The sequence below is a fragment of the Pinus tabuliformis genome, chromosome Q, assembly GCF_031772625.1.
Source record: "Pinus tabuliformis cultivar Carrire ecotype Pingquan chromosome Q, CPIR1, whole genome shotgun sequence".
NCBI classification, from domain to species: domain Eukaryota; kingdom Viridiplantae; phylum Streptophyta; class Pinopsida; order Pinales; family Pinaceae; genus Pinus; species Pinus tabuliformis.
The window spans coordinates 129,107,420-129,118,902 of NC_142296.1; positions in this window are offsets into that span (position 1 = coordinate 129,107,420).

The window sequence follows — 11,483 nt, forward strand, 5'->3', positions numbered from 1 at the left end:
AATTATCTAAGTGATAGATGATGTTTAAAAAGAAATTTCATTTACGGAACCATGAAGAAGAACCCATGTATGCAGTAAAACTAGTTCATCCATATAGAAGTCAAAATGAAAAAATAACTCAATGAAATCAGCGACTACTAAGAATTATGAAATTTTCTTGGAAATTCTGTTTATTTTCACTAGATCATTCAATTACAGGTTTCCTTTAGCTGCAAATAAAGATAAAGGAAATCCAAGTCATAAAATACCATAGTAAATAGGTACAACATTGGATGATTTCTCACCCCCTATCAATGTATTCAATACTAGGATAATGGATAAAACAATTCATGTCCTATTTAGATTAAGTCTTCAAAAATCCATTTGCAACTGTAGAATTTGACATAGGTGTAGAAGGAAACTTCGTCAATCACTTTCTCACAATATATAAATTATATTTTAATGAATTTTTTTTTCATGTTTTTCTAAAGCATTTTTTTACTATTTCGATTCCTTCTCACACCAAAAATCAGGGCCATCTCATGCACATATTTCAAGATATGGGCAAAATGGTTATAGGTGAGGATGCTTGATTTTAAAAAACTACAAACTCGGTTTGGTTGAAATTTTGTGGGTGTTTTCATCTTAACTTAATGTTACTCTCTTAAAAATATTAATGCCATCCATTCGATGGTTTGGAAGATATCCTTGAATCATTTTCTACATTTTCTTTGTAGGAACAGAGGTAGGAAATTTTGATGCCATAATAGAAATAGGAATTTATGACGCCAGAATAGAAATAGGAATCGTTGATACAAGAATAGAAATAGGAATCGTTGATACAAGAACAGGGGTAGTAATTTCTACTACCAGAATAGGAATTGTTGATAAAGAACAGGGGTAGTAATTTCTACTACCAGAACAGAGGTATAATTTTTTGCTACTTGAATCGAGGTAAGATTTCCTATTACATGAACAAAGGTAGTAATTTTTTCTATCAAAACAGAGGTAGGAATTTCCGCTACAAGAACATAGGTAAGAATTTCTGATACATGAACAAAGGTAGTAATTTTTTCTACCAAAACAGAGGTAGGAATTTCTGCTACAAGAACATAGGTAAGAATTTCTGATACAAGAACAGAGGTAGTAATTTTTGCTTCCTGAACAGAGGTAGGAATTTCTATTACCAGAACAGAGGGAAGAGTTTTCTTTTTTTAATCTTGTCCTCCACCTCTTGTAAACCCTATTATTGCTACCCCTGCTTTACCCATCATCAATCCCTACTATCTGATATACGAACCCATTATCTTTTGAACAAAAAAATATTGTGATGGTAGGGACAACCACATCAAAATATGGAGGTAAAAGCAAGCAACTAATTTATCTATTATAAAAACAAGAAGTGATTGTTCTGATAACTCAATGTTTCTTGGTAAAATAAGATGTTTGATTGCAACCAAATGGATTAAGGGAGAAATTTATGATGGGATGGAAAGACAATGTCATAAGGTAAGAGTTGGAATAATAGGGTAAGATTCCAATAGTTTTATTTATATAATTTCATAAATCCTCAACAAATCAAAATGTTTCATGTTGATTTTTACCTTAGGTTTTACCTGTATTCTGATGATGATATTATATCTGAATTTGAAACTGATGTACCATGCATTTGTTCCAAAACAGAGCACCAAAACTAATGCTAATTGCTGAAGTGTGTGAGGCTGGTATCTGATAATAATAAATATAAGTCTAAAATTGATCCAAATCAAGATGATGTTGATACATGATGGTTGTGTAGTATTGATAATTGATGAAAGCTAATTGTGCAGAACTGAATGCTAAATTTTGAGGCTAACTATATGGTTTTGATTACTATTGAGGCACTGTAATGGTGGATCTAGAGACTGTTAGGCTGCTGAAAAATGGATGAAAGAGTATTGTTGAATTTCAGTAAGATTTATTTTTATCATACCATAGTCTGTAGCAATACTTTTTGAAAATTTTCCCTGCCATTAAAGTTTTTACAAAACATCTCATGAGAATTATAAGTCATTAATTCATCACTCAATAACCTCATTATAAATAAAATTGCTTGAATTCCATCGCATGAAGGATGGATGAAAAGAGTATATAAAATAGGGCATAAAGGATGGAAAAAAGATACATTCCCAAGATGAACTAGTTCTCTTTGTCTTTGTCTCTTAAAGTCTTACCATTATCTATGTGTATACAAAAGCCCCCTTACATGAGAAAATTAAATCACCTTCTCTAAGGATCCCACTTCTATAAAAAAACTTTTTTATATTTTTAAAATATAAAACTTCAAAGCATAATATTTGAAGGATCTTAAAAACTTTATCCCAAAGTTGAGGTTTATTCTTCCTAGCTTTAAATTTAATGGCAATTGATTCAGAATATGACTCAAATCCTTCACTTGGAGTGAATTATATGTGTGTTAATATGTGTACCCCATCTCTCTTACTCGACATAGCCCCACTACAAGTAGGCTTGTTTATTACCCCTATGGGTTTACTTGTACTTTTGGATACTTCCTTTTATTATTTTTTTTCTTTCTTTATGTGAATCTTTTTTTAAATATATAACACTCAAGATTTGAAATCATGTATGCTGCTCATTGGTATTTTTTAGAGTGTAAGGAATTCTGGTGGTATGAGAGTATTTTATATTTTCTAGGCACATAACTCATTATTCAAGTTTAGCCCATGGGTGACACCATTCACAATAGTCTTAAATCAGAGTTCTTTAATGTGTAGTGAAATGAAGCATCTCGAATAATAACAAAAAGGCCCCTCTAGTCAATCATGCTATAGTTCTCATAAAATCCTGTTGAGGTTCTACAGGGGTGGTCCACCATATAAGGTTTTTCAACAATGCCCCTTAGAGGAACTTGGAAAAATTTCCTAGATAATAGCTTTGGATATCAATTAGACTTATATGATTTATTCACTTCATAGTAATATGGTTGCTTGTTACATATCTAAATTCATGTTGATGTGGGTTGTTATACACCTAAGTCAACAAGGGAGGAATATCCCAAACTCGGGCTCTTTAATAGCCCAAGCTATTTGGTATGGCTACCCTCGACAATTATATAGGCTCTACTAGCCTTGGATCCCTTCCTTTTATGAAGAAGTGAATATAGGGAAGAGTAATATTAATCTAAACTATGGTTATCCTATACTATTCTAAACTAATCTATACTAATTTATGGTTAAAATAAAACTACAGTTAAATTATTAAGTTAGTTATACAAATGAAATGATGAGAATAAATAGCCTAAATCTAACATGACTGAAAAGAAATAAAATGAGTGTATGTTTCACCAACAAAGAAATTACAATATGCTATTAATTCTAATTTATATATTTAATTTAGAAATTAGAATTAAAACTACAAAATATAATACCATAATTCTCCTACAGAATGTTGCTACAAGATTAGTAAATAAATGTTATAATACAAAAGGTCAATCTATGGTACATTATATATAAGATTTATATTACAACAAATAAAATAGGCCATAACATAATGTAATTGACTCAAAGGAAAGATGAAATGTCTATAAAATTTACAAAAAGTACTTATGAAATAAAATAAAATTTTGTTTCTATATGAAATTACAAATTAAATTGGAATTGATTCTTAGTATAAATAATAAAAGAATAGGTAACTGTAAAATACAGATTCCTTATTCTCATAGATAACACAAATCAACTATGTTTACCTTGAAATTTTACATTAAGAAACATATACAGATTTTAACTAATATATAATACTAATTATTGCTTGGACAAGATAAGTAAAAGGGATAACCGCAAATTATCTCTTTAGAACTTGTATACTTTAATCATTAGCTTATGGGAACAATCATAAACCAATCAGCTAAAGGAATAATATAAATGAGACAATCATTTACAACTAAAACATTAGATCGATTTGTAAATAGAGATTGACATTTCGAGTCAACTTGAACATCTGAAATACATTCACAGAAATTCAAATCGAATTGATGTTTAGATCAATACCACTTCTTAGGACATGGGTCACTAAATAAGAATCATTGATCAAATGAAACTATTACAAATCAAAATAATGCTTTATCAACAAAGAAATGTGATGAGCACAATTTTTTCTTAAGAAATAAAATCATTAAACAAGCAACATTTATCTTCTAGATCTCAAAAATTAATAACATAAATAAGATATTCAACATGACCATGGAACATAAGAGTGAAAGAATCATACTAAATGAAATCAAATTGATGAACTTGTATTAACAGGATTCCATAGTCACAGTGTAACCAACATTTCCTTGTCCAAACTTCCCCCTAGTTTTCATCAAAATCAAGGGTATATATACATAGGCTTTCAACATTTTGACATCAAAATAATACTAAAAATTTTATTTTTAACAATCAATTCTAAAAATAAAAGAAAATTGTTTCTTTCTAGGCCTCTCGGTCTAATGACAAAGCTGAAAGAAACAGGTGGCAAAAAGAGCTTCCATACAGAGGTAAGAACATACACATGTGGATCGAGAGTATCCTGAGTCATGAAGTTCAATATATTTTCTTGCATACGTGGAAGAGTTTTCACAGAAACAAACTAAAATTAAAAAATCTCACAATAATACTAAAATGAATTTTTTATAGAATCTCTGATTCTATAGTGGCATTTTATTTAAAAATAAAAATAATAAACAAATTAAAACAAAGAATACTTGAAAAAATTCACATGTATATATAAACAAAATAACCTATTTATCTTCATCTGATCTTTCTACTTCTAAGGAAATTGTGACTTTGAGATTGAGAGATTTAATCACGATGTGAGTTTCCTTTGGCTGGGTTTTAACCTTGACACTGGATGACTTTTCTTCTTTAGATTTGTCCTTTGCTTAGAATGAGGCTTTGTTGTTTTGTTTGGGATTGACCTAGGTTCGATCCTTTACTGCACACCAACAAATCCCTAATCATTAGGCATTTTGGCGGTGACTTGCAAGAAGACCGTAGTCTCACCTGAAGTGACTATGGGAGGATACAAAACCAAGTTTCTTCAGCCTTGAGGATACTGGGATGTGGTGTTTTATTATATTTTTATTTAATACTTTATCCTTTACTTCATGGGACTTGAATCATATACTTAACCATGCCATAAACAACCATAAAGATTTTTGTGCGGAAGTAAAATATAACCAAAATACTGGACAGAAAGCAAAGATACACAATACTCATACACAAGTTATGCCCATTAAACTGTACTTATTTATAGTAATTATTTGAAATAGTGCATAGTTCTTCGATATGCATGCCTAGTTGCAGGTGTTTGCACACTTAGCTACAGACTTTAGGCCTCCATGCACTCAACTGCGGAGGCTTTCCTTCTAGACCCAAAACAGATAGAGATATTCACTCGTGCTCGTATCATATGATTACATCTACATATGTCCTATTCAAATTACATCTTTTCCCTTTATATACTAATTACATCAGTAAGTATATCACAAATACCATGGATCTCCTAAAACAAGCAACTATTTCCCAAAACCCAGTATAAAAAGAAGGGACTTCGACCCACCTTGAAGCCCCTAAGGCACCGCGCAGTATATATCTCAATAGTACCATGCACTCTACTCCCTAAAATGCATAGTTCTGACCAAGACTTGGACCAAGTTGGGCTACACCCAACTAGCCCCCAACACTCACATGTTACTCGTCCCAAGTTATTGAGCTTCTTTTCCTCGAATCTTTGCTACGATTTTGTTGTACGCGACTTTGTACTGTTGTAATATCTCTGCTTCCTGCTTCTCTTCTCTGTGCATTTCTTCCAGTAGTGCTTCTGCCATTGGTCCAACAGTCTTCTACAACATTGCTTCTTCCTTTTGTCGAAGGTCCTAGAGCTTCCCATCTACTTCCCACAACAACTGGAGAGCCTCATCCTACCATGGTTGAGTTCTCTCCGTCAAATTTTGTTCTTCCTCTTTGAGTTCTTCTATCTGCTTCTAAAGTGCCTTGGCTTGACCAATTTTGGTGAGCTTCTATGAGACTAGTAGGGTCTTCACAGTTGTCCACATTTCCTCTAATGGCTTCTTCTTTTGCTGGATGCCATCTTCTATCTTTTATACATTTGGATCTTCCTGTAGCGAAGTCCAAATATGCACTATCTCGGAGATGCTTTTCACTACAGTCTTTGGGTTGATCTTCCTCTACTCATGCACTTCTGGTGGTGTGGTTGGCTGCAACTTCATTTGCAGTTCACTGACCTTGATTTCATACTCAAACAAATCCACGATATTTTTCTTTGACTCCTTGAGTACAAGGTTGATCTTTGTGACCTTATCTTCTACCTATTCCTCCTTGTGTGACATCCATGTCTAGAACTTCCCTACAAGTGGCTTTGACTACTTATTTCAGTCTCTACTGTTGTAGCTCTGCTTGTTCCTTATCCTTGATGGCCTAGTCGAGCTATTTCTTCATAACAACATGCTATTTTTCTAAGTGAATATTTAACTGTGATGTGTGTTGTTCTCTCTCCTTTAACTCATGTATGACGCCTTGGTGCAGTTCATGTAATATACCAGAATGGGCGACTTTTCCATGTTCATGTTGACATGATCCAAACCTTTTTCCTGCTACTTTGTTTCAGTGGATTCGAATTGCAGATCTCTGACAGGTATCTACATTATCCTCATCCCAAATATTGTCTCTATTAGTCTTTATGGGTGGAGTACTTGTCCTATCTGTGCTGGTTTTCTAGATGTGTGTGCCATTATTTTCAACTCTGCAATACTCTTCTCAACACCTATCAAGAGTGTGATGTAGTGATCCTCTATTCTATTTCAGGACTCCGATGTAACTTCTTATGTTTTCTCCCAGATTTCATCTAGGTCTCGATTAGTAGGGACCAGTAGCACTGCGCCCTTGGATTTATCTTCTTTCTGCTTCTTTTTTATCTTTAGCGAAGTTCCACTATGCATCTTCTTCTTTAATTTTTCTATATGTGTCTACTCTTTAGGCTCCTCTTAATCATTCTCTTGCTCTTGTTATGGCTCATGTTCATCCTTATCTTTATCTTTTCCACTTGGTTCTGCATGAAGAGAAGTTTCCTCCTCTATTTCAGTGTCTCTTGCATCCTTCTCCTTCGTAGTCATCCATTATGTTGGTCACTATTGTATTAATGTCATCAGATCCTCTTCGGTGACCAAATATGGCAGAGGGTGCCATGTATTCATTTCATCCTTTCCAGCCTCTATATAAATCCTATGAAAGTCTGCTTTGAACTTTGTAACAAACTTATATTGCTAGTACAAGCTTGGTGATAATATCAACTGCTTATTTACCAACATGTGTAAATTCATGTGATACAAAACAAATAATATCTTATTCTCCTCAGCTCGCTATGCCTGCTAGGTATACCAGAGCGAAGCATAGCACACACCTATACATACATATGCTTCTACAGGAGGAACATGTGTATCCTTCAACTCCTCCCATGCCAACAATGCTATGATGAAAATAAGCCATGCATAGTGAAAGGTCTTACCCTCCTCCTGGGCTTCACGACAATCTTCTAAGAATTATCTACATAGCTATCTAGCCCAGTTTTACTAGACCCCATTTTTGCACTACGCAGCTAAGGCTACAACTGCTGCGGGGACTTCATTGGCTATGCACTTTCGCATAATATTCCTAGCTAAGATATGCATGGCTAAGTGTACTCCTTGCTCACTGATGGAGTTTATATCATAGCCTTGCGTTTTCTTAACCAAAACAAATTTATCCTTCCTGTTTTGTGTTATTTTTCTATCTTGATCTTTACCCATTAACACTTTAGTGGGGTCTCTTCCTTGGTATGGAAACTTGGTAATTCGACATATCATCATCTTGTCAATGGGGATCCTCTTTCCCATCCAGAGGCATCCATCGTGCACCAGCACGAGCAATTTTCTGATGCAAGATGTGTTTCGGTATACTTATGTTGAAGTGTGTCACATTCAACATGTTCAATAAGCCTGATTGCTCCAATCCTTTTGCCCACTGATGTGGTTCGAGTCTCATTACTTCACTCTCCCGATAATGCACCCACTTCAGGTACCTGCTTGGTGCGAACTGTGGGTGTTTGTTTCGGTCGTTGAAGTCATAATCCTCGACCTTCAACTTTCAGATTTTTCCGAGCACCTCTCCCTCAAAAGGTATGTTCTTTAGTAGCAGCAGGGTAAATGTCCCATACTTTACATCCTTGTTAGCTTTTACTAATTTTGCATTTGGTTTCCTAGGTGGAAAATATGGTGGCAACAGGGACGAAATCATTTTTCTTTCTATCTTCATTTGCTGGCATTAGGATTCCTCTTCACTATCTCTTAGGGGTTTGGCTTTTGTCTATGGTTCAACTGGCTTCTTCGACTTCTTGTCTTACTTCTTCTTGGTTCTATGCTCTAGAGTCGTATTCTTCCTTAGTGATCTTCGTTGCAAGATGGGAAATGTTGCGGGTGTACCAAATGGTGTTGTGGCTTCCATAACTCCCTCTATACCTTTCTCTTCAAATAATCGAATGAGCTCTTCAGTGTTCTTACAGTAGTGCAACTTCTGCAATTTCTCAATACTTAGCAGTTTTCTAGCTCTTAGACAAAAAAGTGTTAAAAATTTGGCGAGACGTGGCCTTTTATATTTCTCCTAATATTATAACCCCATGATTATCTTAGATATTTCTTGGATTCTATTTATTAACTACATATCTATCCCTAGATCCTTGCCAAGTTGTCTCCATAAATGAATTTTTTTGCTCCTCCAACGGCGAGTTTCTGTTTTAATAGGACTATTTCAGGTGAACTTCGACGCACCTTTCTTTGTAGTGAACTTACGAGTCTCGACATACTCTTGTTTGTCACGAAGTAACCTTCCCATGTCGAATCTCTTTTGTGCAACGTATTTTATAGTCATGTGCCCAATTTCAATTACAGGTGGTACTAATACTTTCCTCTTTTCTTTTTATAGCGAAGCTACCATGTCAGGGTTGTCCCTATACATTTTAATTAGGGGGTTTTGAGGTCTGAAATGAGCCTCGTAAAGAAATTATAAAATAATAGTGGAAATAATAAAATAATATTAGATTACATCATCAAATTTTAGAGGGAAAAAAGAAAAAACTAATTTTTCAACTCGTAGTTTCAACTTATCTCTCTATGTGTTTACTCAATTTTCGAGAAGAAACACTCATTGGATGCAAAATTTGATTCCTCCTTCAAGGAGTACTCATCTTGCATACTTTTGATGGACTCTGCTACACAAAAAATGAGAAATACTTGAAAAATGTGATTGTAATCACGTTTTATTTATTTATATATTTCTCATTCTTCAGGTAGCGGAGTCGATCAAAAGTATGAAAAATGATTACTCCTTGGATGAGGAATTAAATTTTTCATAAAAAAGTACTCCCACTTGAAATTTGAGCAAAACCTTAGTGAGATAGGTTGAAAATATGAGTTGAAAAAGTAGTTTTATTATTTTATTATTTTTCAATATTTTTACTTTTTACTCCAAAAATGGTGAATCATTCCCCATGGTTGACATCATCATCTTGAATCCTATTGGTTCTTATAAATTTTATTTTGGTTGAACATTTTTCTTAGGAGGCCCATTTTAGACCTCAAAATTCCCATAATGCAATCTACTACCATTCACCTTCCATGGTATCAATTCTCCATTGAACTTCGCCAATTGAACTGCACCTCCATCCGTGATATACTTGATGATATAGGGTCCCACCGAATACATCTTAAACTTTCATGGGAACGTCACGAAAGTACTGTCATATAGAAGGAAAATATTTCCTTCCTGGAACGTATTTTTCTTAATATGTCGGTCATGCCAAGATTTTTCTCTTACTTTCTACACTTGCTGACGAAATCCTACTATAAATCTATCTTCCTCTAATGCGAGAAACTATGTCATTCTTTCCTTCATTATGTCTGGGTCGGCCATGTCTATAAAGGCTACAATTCTTAAGCTAGACACAATATACTCCATGGGCATCACAACTTGTTACCCATAAACCAATCTGAAAGGTGTCTGACCTATCAACTTCTTCCATGTGGTTCTAGAAGCCCATAAAAAAATTGGAATTCTCAAATCCGAGTCATCTCTGTTCACATTGCATAATTGAGTTAATGCATTCTCCAAAATCTTGTTAAAACATTTGACTGTGCCATTTTCCTGAGGCTGATATGGTGTGCTATTTTGATGATACACCTGGGCTTCTTCAATCAATGCCTCAACGGTCTTGTTCAGGAAATGTGGTCCTTGATCACTCATAAAAACCTTTGGACACCTGAATCTAGACAAAATATACTCAAAAATGAACTTTGTAGCAGTTTCTGTGCTACAATCCTTCACTGACTATGCTTCAATCCACCTTGTCAAATAATCATTCGCATTGATTATATAACTCGCATTAGTTTTCTTCCCCATTGGGTTTATCGGTCCAACGAAATCAATGTCCCATTTCTCAAAGGCTTGCAATGTCACGTAAGGCACTAATGGCATTTCATCCCTCCTTGATGGTTTCTGATTTCTCTGACATACATCACATACTTGACAATATTCCTTTGCATGCTTGTGTAGTCTGGGTCACCATAATCCTTCCCTTAAGACCTTTTGCATAGCAGCCTTCACTGCATAATGTCCACCAGCTATGCCTCCATGAGCTTCTACCAAAATAGTATGGCTTTCATGTTCAAGGACATATCTGTGCAGTATTTCATCTGGTCCCATCTTATATTAATGTCCTGCAATCACTAAAAAATCAACTGCCTTTACTACCAACTCCTTCTTCTGCTGCACAATGTAATTCTCACGGGCCATTCCTATAGCAAAAAACTGAATAATGTCTGTGAAGTGATCTTCTGCAATCTTGATTGCAAACAACTACGGATTGAGAAGATTATCTTCAATGCTCGTTGGTTCTTCCCCTGTTTCCAACCTTGACAAGTGATCATGCTTGACATTCAACCTTTCTGGTTTAACAACCACTTCAAAATCATACTCTTGAAACAACAACAACCATCTACTAATTTTCCCTCCTAGGACAGGCTTATTCACGAGATATTTAAATGAAAAATGATCTATGAACATCTTAAAATGTGATCCTAGAAAATAATGTCTATACTTCTGTAAAGCATATACCATATCCAACCCTTCCCTTTCTGTAGTTGTATAGTTCTTCTCTTCTTTAGACAATTTCCTACATGCAAAAGCTATAGGGTGATCAATTTCTCCTACACCAGGTTGTGCCAATACCACTCCTAAAGATTGCATGAAGCATCAACATGAACATGAAATTCCTTATTCCAATTTGGGAATACTAGTATATGAGATGTTACCATATTTTCTTTTAGTGTGTCAAGGATCTTTTGACATTCTTCATTCCATAGGAATATTATATCTTTCTTCAATAGCTTCTCCATAGGCACAATGATTTTTGCATAT